Here is a 15,237-nt window from a genome sequence, read left to right on the forward strand (position 1 = left end):
CATGTGTGTGATTCTCTGGGAGACAAATACAGCAAACAGGACATGTGTGTGATTCTCTGGGAGACAAATACAGCAAACAGGACATGTGTGTGATTCTCTGGGAGACCTGCTTGAAAACTACAAAGTAACTGAAATCAGGCAGCTCCTCATGCCCACCAAAGGCAGGGAAAGGAGGACACAGCAGGGAACAGAAGCCAGGTTTGTGCAGATCACTGGAACATTCCTGCAGCAGCAGAGGAGAACATTTGGAAAGTCGGTGATACTAAAAGTGTTGGTTGCCATCTGCATCACATGTGTGGCACAGTGAGCTGGAGGAGGGAGGACTTTGAGGCACATCCAGTGCTTCATCCTTTCAGCCTTAGTTAGAAAGATCTCTTTTCTTGAGGACATCCAGTATTTTGTGTGAACTCACTCTCAACATTCCTGGAGCTGGATGAAGAACAAGTTTCTGGGCGTGGGAAGCTTGAAATCCTCTGTGCACACCCACTGCCTCATCATGCAGACACTGCACAAGGAGCTGGGCAGAGCCTTGTCCCAGCTGCCTCTTCTCAGCACAAACTCTTGCACATACAACAGCAGAACCATCTTCAAGCCTTGAAAAGAGAAATACAAGAAAACATTTATGTTACCAACTGCCTGTTGCTGCAGCAGCTGTGACTGGTGTGCTCAGAGAGGCTACAGAAACAGAGCACCAAAAATGCAGCTGGAAAGGGAGAATCCAATACCCTCATGTGTGTCAAGGAAATGTCATACTCAGGCACAGTGCCAAGACTAATTTTTCAACTGTTTATTAATCAGTTAATTAGGGAACCACAGGAAAAGCAACTCTTGATGCAGCCCTGGCCAGCACTGAGGATCCAGTTCTTCATACAGATCCCCCTGGTGTTTAAATTCAAGGTCCATCTTGACTGGAAAAGCAAGAGACTCTTCTTGCAATCAAGAACAACTTGAACTAAGCTCAGAAAAAAACTCTGCACCTCAGAAGTGCAAAGAGCAAGATCCTTGCAGATGGCAGAGGGTGACACAAAGACACTACACTGAGGCTTCAAGAGGGTGAAGCTGTAACCCAAATACAAAGCACCTCCTACCACTCCAGCAGGGTGACTGTACAAACCACATCAAAATACTTCAGAGGAACAGCTTGCAAAAGCTGTAACATCTAATAATAAATCCTTTGTAACAAGTGGCCCAGGTAGTAGCCTGCTGGAGAGTCTGCAGGGCCCGTGGATGATCAAGGTAGAAAAGGATCTTTCACAGAAGATCAGGCCATAATAAAAAAGATTTTTTTTTTTTTCTTTTCAGTTGGAAGGTGTCAGTGCTCGAAGTCTTTTTTACTCCTCAAGACAGTGGGAGCCAGTGGCCCTGGAAGACCCACCTGAATTTGAAGTGCCAGTGGAAGAGCTTCAGGGAAGGCAGAAAGCACTGAGTGCCAACTCATGAGCAGAATTCGATCGAGAGTTTAAAATCCACTCAAAGGAAAGAGCTGAATTTCTATCTTTTTACTATTTGTTTAATATCTGATTTTGACCCCCTGCTTAATCTTGCAAGGGTGTTTTTAAGCTGACCCTTTTGGTAGGGCATAAATATAACCTCCAAATGACTGTTCACAAGGAAACACCTCTCTAAAGCGTTTTGCTCTGTGCACTAAGGGAAGCAATGCATGAAATGACAGAGGCACAGGACTTTCTCCATGTAATTTGCACAGGCCTTCATTATGGAATAGTTACAGCTACCAGGATTGTCAAAGGAGGCTAAAGAAGTCAGACAGGCAAATCCCTCCAGAAAGGTTAATTGGGTATCTGATAACTCCTTTGTGGGCACCTCTGAAAATCTAATGTTCCTTCAAAGTGTTTATCAGTTACAAATCTATCATTTTCTGTAACAAAACTGAAGAGGTTCACAGAGGTGCACAGCTGGACACGGATACATTGGATTTCTCTCTCTGACTCTCATTCGCTCAAATTTTGGCACTTCCTAAAATAGTTTGGGTGAACCATCCCACTGTAACTCTCCTCTCCCCACTAAGTACAGACTGGATTTAGTGACCTGGCTTAGAGCAGAGATTTAACTGGAGCTCTGAATGAGTTTGGTTGGGAGTTCTCTCATCCATGTCCCTCTCAACACCTTCGATCTCAGCAGAATAATGTGGCCTTAGAAGATTGTGTGTGAGCTGCTCCTTTGCTCCAGTTTTGTTCCTGCCCTCTTCAATTGCACCCAAATCTTGGACCTGATTCTCTTTGTCAAGTGGTTGTAAAAGCACAGGTAACCATTTAACCAGCAAAAAGTTACAGCTACCACTGCCAGTGTAACATAAATTAACTACATTATCTCAGGCTGTATTATAAACAGCTACATACTGTGACACTCAGGCTGTATTAATAAGGAGATATTTAATTATCTTACTCAGAGCTGTGAAGATAAATTCCTGCCTGGAATTACCATCACACCACCTGACTGCAAACAGAGCCTGTCCCTCCCAGCACATCCCTCCAGGGAGGCTGAGAGGGGAGAGCAGAGAGGAACCAATTAACAAGGATCAGGATTGCAGTCCATGGCATCATGGAATAGTTTGGTGGGGAGGGACCTAAAGATCCCCCAGTTCCACCCCTGCCATGGGCAGGGACACCTCCCACTAGCCCAGGTTGCTCCAACCAGGCCTTGGACACTGCCAGGGATGGGGCAGCCACAGCTTCTCTGGGCAACCTGTGCCAGGGCCTCCCCACCCTCCCAGGGAAGAATTCCTTCCCAATAGCCCATCTAGCCCTGCCCTCTCAGTTTGATGCCACTCTCCTTGCCCCTTTACACCCTTTTTAAAAGTCCCTCTCCAGCTCTCCTGGAGCCCCTTCAGGTACTGAAAGGCCAGAATTAGGTCCCCCCAGAGCCTTCTCTTGTCCAGGAGTCCCTGTTTCCTCAGCCTGTCTCCAGAGCAGAGCTGCTCCAGCCTCTGATCATCTTCGTGGCCTCCTCTGGGATCACTCCAACTTGTGCACATTCCTTCTTGTTTTGAACTAAACCAGTTGCTTCTCAGTTCAATGAACTGGATATAAGTGAATTTACCCTCTCTTACATTTTGATATTAGTGTGCCCTACAACCCTGGACATTTGAAGCAGCAAATCTGAATTTTGGGGACTAGACTTCTCTGATAAAACTTCCTTGAGCTACCTGTAACTTGAACCTAAGTTTTCAAATGATTTTCAGATGATACAGCTGAGAGCAAGAAACATTCATCCTGACCTGGTGTACTTGGAGATTGTCAAACAGAGCAGCACGGACACACTTCCCTTCCACGAACAAGGACTCTGCTCACAATTAGAATTCATTTCCCAGTAAAATACATAAAAGCAAAGTTACTTCAATAAAATACTTTCAGATCTCTAAAAGGCTGGAAGGCAGTTGAAATTCTCATGATGCAAGTGCACTTGAACTCAGTCCTTTCCATCTGACTCTGATCTATTTGCCTTTTTGCATTTCCCACAGGACACCACTATGATTTTCCCTTGATGTCTGCCAGTCCTGAAAGCCCAGAGGAAATTATAAGAATAGCCTCATACAGATGAAAAATGAAGCAATCAATAGGCACTAAAATGGAAAATTGCATACATGTATATTACATTAACTACACAGAAATACATCTTCCAGGAGACTTTACAGTAATTGTTGCACAAATAAATCACACCCAAAAAGGGCTTATTAATGTTATGGGAAATAATGTTGCTTTTAATGTAATTTTTACTGATGGGTTGCTAATTTATTTTTGAGTAGGCTATAATTAGTAGCCTCTGCAACAATTTAGGTTAAAAAAAGAAAACTCGGGGGCTATGTAGGTCAACACCAACATTGTTTATGATTTTAAGAAGGAAAACAAATCCTAAGGGATTCTAAAGGCTGCTTTCCCAACAATTGCAGACTCTCAGCTGTGCAAACCCTTAATTATGAGAGGAAGGCAGAACTGGAGATGCTAATTAATATTTCAGTGTGGTATTGGGAAAGAAGGCAGAAAACCCAAGGCAGCCTCAACGTTTACTGAAGGCATTTTGAGCACTTCTTAATTCAGGGTTTTTCTGTTGTTTTAACACCACCCCCAGAAGTGACAAATAACAGAGCACAAGACAGAGGTTGTGGCTGTCCCTGTTATTTGGTCATAGACAGAGGCATAAATCTGGTCATTCATCCTAATCTCACATCCTCAGTTTAGAGAAGGGAAAAGCTGCTGTTGATCCATGAAGCCAAGGAGCCCCTCATCCCTCATTAGCAAATGAACAGACCCATCCTGCTTTTCCCATCCACAGCCTCAGAGCAGGAGCTGCACCTCAGGATGATTCCCAAAGACAGACAAATTCATACAACAGGCTTTATGAGCAATAGATGCAGCTGCCTTCAGTCAAAACCACAACTGCCTGATTGGTACTTTTAAGCAGGGCCCAAAGTGACAGTTTGAAGCATTGCAGCAAACATGCTCCTGCTCTTCACTAATGAAGTAATAGATTTTTAAGTTTCTATACAGGTATATTATGCTAATGGCAGATAGAAATGTATCATTATGACTAATATTACGCTCTGTTCACTTGATATGCCCTCAAACAGGATATAATAATCTCTCAAGCTTCCCCTCATCTATATATCCTCTTAAGAAGGAGATTAATTTTCATGCTCATTCCTAAGCAAGTCACAGAGTCTGTGTAACAGACGTTATCCAAACACAGCCTAAGAACAGCTCGTTTTTAACCCAGGAAACATCCTCTCCAGAGGCCAAGGAATCCCTTGTAGACGAGAAAAAACACATTTAACTTCCTTAGCTATGCCTCCTAAAATATTTCTTCATCCAGACTCCAGAATATGAATATGATGTGTTATAGTAAGTTATTATATGCACTGTGGATATGGGTCATTGATGTTTCTCCCTGGGGACTAAAGAGGAAGCAAAAGAAAGTGATACGAAGTTCTTACTCTTCAGTAGCACATAAACAGCAGTAGAATCATGGAATATCCAGAGCTGGAAGGGACCCACAGGGATCATCCAGTCCAACTCCTGGCCCTGCACAAACACCCCAACAATCCTACCCTGTCCCTGACAGCGTTGTCCAAACCCTCCCTGAGCTCTGGCAGCCTTGGGGCTGTGCCCACTGCCCTGGGGAGCCTGGGCAGTGCCCAACCACCCTCTGGGGGAAGAACCTTTGGCTGAGATCCAACCTGAGCCTGCCCTGACACAGCTCCAGCCATTCCCTGGCTGCTGTCCCTGGTCCCCCCAGAGCAGAGCTCAGTCCCTGCCCCTCCTCTGCCCCTGCCCAGGACGTTGTAAACTGTGATGAGTAATGTCAGAGGGCTCTGTGTGCTTTGTGTTAGAGCTTCTTATGAACCCAGATCCTCATACACAGGTAGGCAGAGAGAGGAGGACAAATGTGTGCTAAAATGCACCACATTCTGTAGTGAGATACCTACAGTTATGTCAGGCAAGGGGGGCAGAGCAAGTGTGATGACCCCCTGATGTCTTCAGTAATTTACTGAAATGTCAGTAGTGTACAGACACAGAGCAGAGCCCATTTATGGTCTGCAGCTTCCTCCCAAGGGGCAGCCCCACCTCTTCTCTCTGTGACCAGGGACAACACCCAGGGAATGGCTGGAGCTGTGTCAGGGCAGGCTCAGGTTGGATCTCAGCCAAAGGTTCTTCCCCCAGAGGGTGGTTGGGCACTGCCCAGGCTCCCCAGGGCAGTGGGCACAGCCCCAAGGCTGCCAGAGCTCAGGGAGGGTTTGGCTGATCCTCTGGGGCACAGGGGGTGACTCTTGGGGCTGGGCCTGTGCAGGGCCGAGGGTTGGACTCCAGGATCCTTGGGGGTCCCCTCCAGCTCAGCACGTTCTTGGATTCTGTGATTCCTCTGAGCTTGTTTTCGGAGGTGCCACTCAGGTCAGACCCAGATGCTGGTGCAGGCAGACCCACCCCCAGCAGCCCCCCAGCCCTTTCTACTTTCTGAACTCCACAGCCCCCACCCGTTTGCTGTGCCCTTCTCCCCAGGGTGCTGAGAGCAGCCCTATCTAAGGCAAACAGGGAGCTGAGGGCCATGTGGAGGAGCCCTGAGCTCTATCGCAGCGACTGGATCCACACCCGCCCTGTGTGTGCCGTGGGGACAAAGAGAGCCACTGGTGCAAGCCAGAGGAATTCCCTGCAATCTGAAAGCAGATAAGAGAATACAGATGTTAGCCCCATTATTTAATTTACTACTGGGAACTGTTCAAAGTTACTGCAGTGGCCGTGGCACCACAAAATCCCATTCAGCAATTAAAGAATCCTACCTCCCTCTGCTCACAGCCATTGTGCTCTTTGTTCTATTCATTCTTGAACAGATGTTGGAGCTGGAGGCTCCCAGCCAGTTTCTAAGTTTTAACCAATATATTTTATATGCTTCAGCAAGGACTTCTAAAACCAGAAGCCTCTCTAATCCAGTGTGGAAAGCCCTCTTTGATTTTTAACAGAAAAATGAATACTTTGGCTTCCAAATAACAAGATGTCTCATTTTAAAAGGCAAGTGGAATTAGCAAAATGCTCTCTAGCATTTTTCCAACATTCTTTTATGAATACATAAATAACATTTTTAGGCTGGAAGATATTCTTTAGTTTCCCACATTTAGAAGGTTTTTAACAGGAAATAATTTTATCATCTAGTACTAAAACACTGTACCAGGCAATATGCTCATACCAATTGTCCATTTAAGACCCTGTCTAGAAACTAAAGCAATTTAATTGCCTAGTAACACCTCTCTTTCACTATCATGGCGAACTCAGTTTGTCAAGAGAGATTAAACTCATGAATCCTATTAAACTTATCACCCTATTAAACTTATCACCAGCTTGTTTTAATTTCAGAACACACCTCCTTGCTGGAATGCAGATTGCATTGGGTGCATGGCTGAATGGAAAGGGAAAGGTTCTGCTGCCCTGTGAGCACTCACTAGTCCCACTGTGGGTTATGGGTTTGGGGATTCAGCATCTGTATCCTTTTGGGGCAGCCCCACGTGCTCCCAGCCAGCACAGCAAGGACTCTGGGGGTTGCTTTACACAGGGCAGCACCAGCACCTTCTCAAGGCTCTAGGAGAGATCCTGCTACTGAGCACCAAGGTGGAAACCCAGCACAGATATTCAGGGTGTGGGAACAAGGAAAAGAGGGGAAAGAGCTGGATTCAGCAGCTTGAGAGCTGGTTTGGCAGCAGGGCTGGGGCCAAACTTGGAAGAAGAACAGAAAAACTTGAGAGCATTTCCAGTTTGCAGCCTCTCACTCTTCCTTTCTGTTAAGTGCAGCCTCAGGAGATGGGGATTAAAGTGCTCAGCACACCCTTCCCAACCTGCATCCCCTGCTGTCTGCAGAGCAGCACCCTCTCCTTACAAACCAGTGTGCACAAACCAGGTTGGGCCCCTTCATTTTAATCCACATCACCCACCCTGCAAAGACCAAGGCAGAGCCGTGTTCCTTCTGGGTTACTGAGGAATCACAAGTTCAGGATTCTTCAAGCTCTTGGACTGGGTAAAAACCTGCTGCTGTCTGAGGTGCCACTGAGCAGGAATAATGCTCTTGTAAGAAGGGTCACTCACTTCTTTTCTGGTGGAACATCTTTGAAAGAGGGCAATTGCTGCAGATAAAACCTTTGGAAGCTTTCCCATTGGAAAAGGCCAGTCTTCCATGGGTGGTGTTTACTAATAAAGCCTGAAGTGAAACTACTTATCCCCACTTACAGAAACAAACCTGGAAAACATAATCCATAGAATCAGACCTCCAAGATCATCAGACTGATCCCCACCTTGTCCCCCAGCCCAGAGCACTGAGAGCCACCTCCAGTCCTTCCCTGGACACCTCCAGGGCTGGGGACTCCACCACCTCCCTGGGCAGCCCCTTCCAGTGCCTGAACACCCTTTCAGTGAAGAAACTCTTCCTGATGTCCAACTTGAACCTCCCCTGGTGCATTTTGGGGCTATTTTCTCTTGTCCTGTCAATTCTGTTGGAAGATCAAAAATAGGAGTAAAGAAATGCCAAAGCAAGGATTTCTGATGTGAAGGGGAAATTGCAAAATCTGACAGCCCTGACAAGAGAATACTTAATAAAACAGTCCTTTCAGAATAACCTCTAAATAGCACCTTCTTTTGCTGTATCACTCAGCACAGAGTCAGGACTCCTTTCTTGCTGAACAGATACAACCTGAGCCCCTTTGTACCAGGCATGAACAACTCTCCAGGTTCAATTCCCATAGAGCTGCTGTGTTACACTGCACTCAACACTCCTGGAGCACCAGGAGATAAGGAAAGGGAATTACTGCCCTAAACCTTTGTCCAACACACAGTGGCTATTCCTTTGCCTCTATTCACAAATCTACAGTCAACACCTTTCTTCATTTTATGCTGGAAACATTTAGTTTCTTTTATAACAAAGTCATTTTCTTTGGGCAAGTAACAACAGAACTGGTACCAGTTTTTCCAAACAGTAAAAAGCCGTGTTTTGCAGGGATCTTACAAGCCTCTGAAAGGTGCAGGAGGAGGGAACAGTCGCTGTGTGAGCAGGTAGTTGTCATTTCCCTGCTAGTTCCCCTGCTTACAGCCCTGCAAGAAAATGATCCTGCCAACTGCATTATTACCCTGCACAAACTAATCACCGAAGACCTCTCCAGTTCTTGATATTATTCTAGCTCACAACTCCAACGTACTAGATGGCTCTTTCAGGCAGAGTTAGGAGAAGAGTGAATACAGGTTTTACACTGGTAACAGTAATTACAATAAAGAATCTGTGCTTTGACATTATGACACAGCACTTGTACCTCAGAACCAAACCCAAGCCAAGGCAAAGGCTGGCAGTGCTAATTCTGGAAAACCAAAAGCTGAACCATTCACTACAATTACTATATCAGCATTCCTACATATCCCAGAGTTTCACAGAACATCCTTTCACTTCCCCCCCAGTGTCTGCGTTTCAGAAGAGACACCAACATTTGGCTGTAACTGTGATTAGAAAAACCTTGAAAATGTTATCAGGTTCCTACTCAGGGATTCAAATACAATTTGCAAACAGAATTCTGTTTCCATAATTTCCTCAGGCTCTGCATCTGAGCAGAGATGTGAGGTCGTTCCCTTCTACAGAGAGAGGGAAATTAAAGGCCCAGGGTAGTGAAACCATGTGCTCAGAAACAACACCGAGCAGGGATGAGTGGTTTGCAGCTTGTTTTGGTTTTGGGGCCCTGATCAGTAAAAAGTGACACTTTTCTGAACCACAAAGTAAAGGGAGGCTAAGGAGAGAGAGAGGAGGAGGAGGAAGGAATCCATTTCTATACCATGAATCTTCCCTTAGTTTCCTTGTAGAAAAATATTAACAATTCATGTTTATCAACTTCCAGTGTCCTCCTCCACTTGTCATACTAAGTGACAACTCGCTGTTTTACTTCAAATGTATGTTAATTGTTATGCATTATCAGCTGCCTTGATTCCATTCTGTCCTCCTCCTAAAGAAAAGGAAGGAATGCTGCAGGGAGGCAGAACACTGTGTGTTTTGGGTGAGGGAAGAGGTGAGGAATTGCTACCTTTTAAATAATCTCAAACGAGCAAGTCAGTACCTCTCAGCAAACAGCCCTGCAGATGCTGAGCAGCTCTGTTGAAAATCATCTCTGTTGGTGAAGTTCTGGGCAGGTACCAAGTTTTCATTTTTCCACAGAACTGGTACACCTGCAGTTCTCATGAGTCATTTTGCAAAACGATCCCAAGGTCAGGGGAGTTGTGTGAGGTAACCCTCTGTTGCAGACAGATCCCTCCTTGAGCCCAAACAACAGGAAGTGAGGGAAGGCTCTCATCAGTCTTCTCACTGCTTGTGGCAACAAACCTGCCCACAAAGCCCGAAGGAGTTAAACAAGAGGCAGCTTTTCCAACACCAGGTGTTCTCCTTTGATGTGCAAGTGTCCTTCTCTCCTGACTGACCTCTACAAACTTACAGGACCCACATGAGGCACCAGAGTTTGAACCTTAACCCCAGTCCTGTCTTCTTCAAGCAGGATGACCCAGAGCTTTGCCCGGGTCAAAGATGCATCTGTAGAGCTTCTCATCTTTCCACGCAGGGAAGAGAAGCCACGAGATGAGAGAGACACGTTTCTTACTTGCTCTGTAGAATTTCTCACGTAGAAACCTCACCCTCCAGGGGTCTTTCAACATCAGATGCTCCCACTTCCAAAAAGCTCTCAGCTTTGAGAGCAGAGCCTCAGCTCACAGGGCTGTTTTTCTCCTTACTCCTGTAGCCAGGCTCACTCTCTCTAAGTGGTAAATTATTCATTCTACGTGTTCTCAATCTTAGGCCCTGATATCACATATAGTGTTTAATGTGGCAAAAATCAATATATTCTGAAAGCTGTGGTAGTCTGTGGCAAGCTGTAGAATTTTGAATGCTTTCTCCAGTTATGTACCTTAGCCAGTTTTGTTCCATTTCAATTAGAAGTAATTTCTGAACAACACCCATAAGTGTTAGTAAATTCTGAACACCACCACAATAGAACCTCCTGCACTAGATAGTGCCCTGCAGGAAGGACTGAAGGTATATTGTAGTAAGTCTACTTAACACTGTAAAACCAAATACAAATGACTGTTTTATTTGCTAATGTTGTCTAGGTTTTACAGGGGTACACAAACCAAAACATCAAATCAACTGTGTTTCCATTGTTTTGAGAAGAATTGGAAATGCTCAATAAAATGTTTAGCAACTGATTGGCATTAAACACTGGAAAGAGAATGAAAGCCTCTCTTTCTCAGAAATTAAGTTTTAGAAAAGTAAGTTGGCTTGTCCCAGCCATGGTGTGGCAGCAGAACCAGGGCAGGGACTGTCCCTGTGCTGGCACTGCTGGGGCACCTCCAGCCCTGGGGGCAGTTTTGGGCCCCTCAGGATAAAAAAGACATTGAGGGGCTGGAGTGTGTGCAGGGAAGGGAACGGAGCTGGGGAAGGGGCTGGAGCAGCAGGAGCAGCTGAGGGAGCTGGGGAGGCTCAGCCTGGAGAAAAGGAGGTTCAGGGGGGACCTTCTGGCTCTGCAACCCCCTGACAGGAGGGGGGAGCCAGGGGGGGTCGGGCTCTGGTCCAGGGAACAAGGGACAGGAGGAGAGGGAACGGCCTCAAGCTGTGCCAGGTTGGAAATGGGGAAAATTTCTTCATGGAAAGGGTTGTCCAGCCCTGGCCCAGCTGCCCAGGGCACAGGTGGAGTCCCCATCCCTGGAGGGGTTTAACAGACACGTGGATGTGGCACTTGGGGACATGGTCAGTGGTGGCCTTGGCAGTGCTGGGGGAATGGTTGGACTTGGTGAGCTTAAAGGTCTTTTCCAACCTAAGTGATTCTATTCTATGATTTCCCCTAATTTGACTGTGACTACACATGTACTGAGAGGTATTTGTGGAATGTGGACTTTGTACAGACAACTGAGCCCTTCAGCCTCTGGAAGGTGCTTTCTCCAAACAAGGGATAAGAAATGTCCATTTCTATCCATTTCTACATTCACATAGAAGACTTTTTTTTTGATAACCAGGTTATTAAACTCTATCAGGTTTTAAAACTTGGCAACAGAATATCCACACAATAGCCTGTCCAAGACCTCTAATACTTCCCTTCTGGAAGTATTCTTTCTTTTAATTTAAAACAACTGTTGTTCCTGAACACTGAGCTAGGAGCAAGGACAAACCCAAATGCTAATAAACCAGCCTCCACCTCATCAACAGGAGAGCCCTGGGTTGCTTCACTGAATGTGAATTCTGTTCCCTTGCACAGGTCACTCACAGCACTGACTCTTCCCTGTGACCCACAGGAGCACCTGTTCCCCTTCCAGTCTGCAGCTCTATTATTTAAGGGAAGGAAAGGAATGAAATTATGTGTTAGTCAGTCCTGTGCTGTACTTCTGCCTGAGATTGATTAACACAAAATTCAATTTCATGCTAATCATCCCCAGTCCTTGCTACATGTGTAGGAACAGGTCCTACAGTGCACGGAGAGCTGCAAAAGCCACTCTCTTTTGGAAATTATTTTGGAATTATTCACTGCAAGATTCTGCTCATTCTCACCTGCACTGCTCTGCTCAGACACAGCTACTCTGACCTGCCTGGAGCTGGAGGAGAAAGTCAATCCCCCTCCCTGTAACAGATGTTGAACAGAGGATGGATAACACCACCAGGAACAGCCTGTCTTTCAACATACAGACAGACAGGTTGGATGCCTGAATTCTGGAAAAGCAAAATCCAGGGACATCCTCCTGGGTGACAAGCACAGCAGAGGCAGGCAGTGGGAAAGCCCTGTCAGCTAAAAGAGCTGGGAACTCCCAGGGGTGAGTTGAGTTTGGGCAGGGGGGATGGCTGGGTTTAGTGCCAGACAAGCACTGTGTCAGCCGGGTGGGCAAACACTGCAAGGAACCGGGTCTGGAGGGGCAATGTCTGGGGAAGAAGAGATCTGAAGTTCAACAGGGCTGAAGGAGGTTGTCAAAAGGACTTTAAAAAGTAAGCACAGCACCCTCCAAGCCTGGTTACACTTGGGCCCAGGGACAGTTGTGAAGTTACTGGGAAGTTCAGAGGTGGGGAGGGAGTGTTGCTCTTCACAGGCCTGGCTGGGAGAGGAAAGGAGGGAACAGAGCACACAGCACATGGCAGGTTGTGGCTGCTGAGCACTGGCCAAGCAAAACCTGCCTCCCTGCAGCCCCTGGCTGCTCCCTGTTCTCCCTCCTCAGAGGTTCTTGCAGGTGGTTCACACTTTTCCTTGCCTTGACTTCACTTCTTTCAGCCAAGGGTTTGCAAGAGGGGACAGCACCATCCAGCTCCCAGCACCAAAACAACCTGGTCTGCCCAAGATCCTCCTCCTCCTCCTCTCCCCTTTCAGCTGGAAAGGAACCTCCCACCCATCCCTGAAGGACACCAACCTCTGCCTGGGCATTCTGAGGAGGAGAAGCTGCCCTTCCATATCTGTTCTCTGGTCAGGCTCTGCTCCCAGGGACAAGGGACAGGATGAGAAGAAACGGCCTCAAGCTGTGCCAGGGGAGGTTTAAGTTGGATATCAGGAAAATTTCTTCATGGAAAGGGAAGAAGGACCACAGACAAAGTTCAGGACTCTTCCATGGCTGGCACTCAACATTCCCTCAGCAAGCCTTGGAATTGTGGGACTTCAGCCTCAGCCAAGGAAAAACCCAGAATACCTCTAAAGCTTTCTGCAAGTTGTCTTTAACTAGAGGTACTTTTAAATTAGAGCCTGACAGATTATTCTAATCATTCCTCTAGAAATACAAAATTAAACATGTGACACATTTTTGGACAGGCAAAAGCATTCAAGAAATTATGAGCATGAATTCATTTGAACACGATAATAAACAAAGAGATTTGCTTCACCGACAGCTGGTGAAAGCAAAATGCTCCTGAGAGGTCCCAGCAGCTGCTTTGTGCTGGGCCACCAGGATTCTTAGGAGAAGGCCTGACCATGGGAGTGTTTAAATCCTGTTTGTCACACTGCACCAACAGCCATCCTGTGCTCTGCTTCTGTCCTGCCAGCCCCTGCACCCCAGTGAACAGTGAAGGATGATCCTTCAATGATTTATTCAATAAAGATCACTCAATTAATCAGATAAATCATTCAAGATGTTGTTTGCCAAGTTCTGCTGCTCACATCGCAAGAAAGGAGTTGAGCTGCTGAGAATGTTACAGACAAAAAGGTTGTGCTACAGAACAGCTTTGTCACATCTTAAGCAGACTATTATTTAGCAATTCCCACACCCAAACAGCTCCAACTGCCCAGAGAAAGGCCAGTACCAGAGACAAAATAGAGGTTTGCTCTCCAGCATCAAAATGGGGAGAAAATACATATATTTATCTTAAAGGTCGGTTCAGTCATTGAGTAGTTGCTTAGCAACACTTCCTAGCAACACCACTGCAGGAAAACCACGGAGCACTCTCCTCCAAGTCAATTAGAAATGGTAATTTGGATAGGAAGATCCCACAGCCTTCCAATTACAAACAACAATTCTTTCCTCATCACTATCCTTTTTTCATTAGAAGCTTCGTAAATTCACCCCTTGCTCCATTTTGCTCTGCTTTCCTTTCCTTCTCCTTCCCAGGTGACAAAACTTGACATCAGCAGCAAGTCAAGGCTGACAGGATTAGGAGCAACACCTAAAAGGATAATACAACCCATTCATCTCCATCTCCAAATCAACGAGGGGCTTCTTCCCCTCTGCAAAAGAAGCCCAAGAGACACAGCTGGCTCTTCAGTCTCCTCAGATGTGGGACACTGCCAAAGGAAGAGTCCTACAGCAACCTGCAGTTCTGGCACTGGGGGTGTCATTGGGCTTCCCAGTGCAGTAGCTGGGGAACTTCTCTTCATCTCTTGAAGCACAAAACACTCAGGGAATGTGGTATTGCATCAGCAAACTACTCCACTTTCCTCCATAGTCTGTAAGCAACAGCAGTAGATAAGAATGGCTGGGTAAAAAAAAAAAAAAAAAGTAATTAAAGTGCTCGGTAATTTCGGGTAATTTAATGCAATGTGTTCCAAAATGAGATTTGAAAACTAAGAAGCCAGGCAAATCCTTGAGATGGGAATGATCACCTATTGAAAGCCTTTCATACTTGAATCTGTCAATCTCAGCAGTGCAATGAAATGAAGAGAGAGAGCAAAGAAGAAAGAGCAAAGAAGAACGTGATCCTGTGTGGGCTGGTGACTGAGCAAGGCTTAAACAGTCTCATTCACTGATGCCTCCAATATACAGTAATGACAAAAAATAGATTTCCTGCTGTCAAATGACCATAATTTTCTAGTTGTTTACTCTCTCTAGAGCCAAAAAGCTATCTCCTACTGAACTGCTTGCAAAAACTATTACATGCTTTCATTAGGGTTTTTCCTACACACCCCCTCCTTTACATAACTTGCCACTAATTTGAGGGAGGCAGATCATAGAATCCCAGAATGGTTTGGGATGAAAGGGACCTTAAAGCTCATTTCATTCCAACATCCCTGCCTGGGCAGAGACACCTTCCACCAGACCAGGTTCCTCAGGGATGTTTCCTTCAAAGTTTGAGGGAGATAAGGTTCCATACAACACACACAGACATCCCCCATAACCTACCTGAAGTCCTAGCAAAGCCACAAACTCACAAGGTAAGGCAAGAGGGCAGGAAGAGAATAAGTTTTCCTCATCTGTGCCCCTGCCTTGGACAGGATCATCTGGAAGCCCCACCATTCCCAAAAGGTGTTTACCCAATGTGCCC

The 15,237-nt window shown here is 46.0% G+C and overlaps 1 long non-coding RNA gene across 1 annotated transcript in view; it reads right to left on the reverse strand.

Moving 5' to 3' along the window:
• Positions 1 to 15,237, reverse strand: part of LOC108501790 — a 35,556-nt gene that overhangs the window by 7,216 nt on the left and 13,103 nt on the right. Inside the window, exon 2 of the long non-coding RNA XR_001876283.1 lies at positions 413 to 593. This is a non-coding gene — a long non-coding RNA (uncharacterized LOC108501790). The remainder of the gene's footprint in view (positions 1 to 412; positions 594 to 15,237) is intronic.

Source organism: Lepidothrix coronata, unplaced genomic scaffold, assembly GCF_001604755.1.
Source record: "Lepidothrix coronata isolate B3197 unplaced genomic scaffold, Lepidothrix_coronata-1.0 Scaffold108, whole genome shotgun sequence".
Classification (NCBI taxonomy): domain Eukaryota; kingdom Metazoa; phylum Chordata; class Aves; order Passeriformes; family Pipridae; genus Lepidothrix; species Lepidothrix coronata.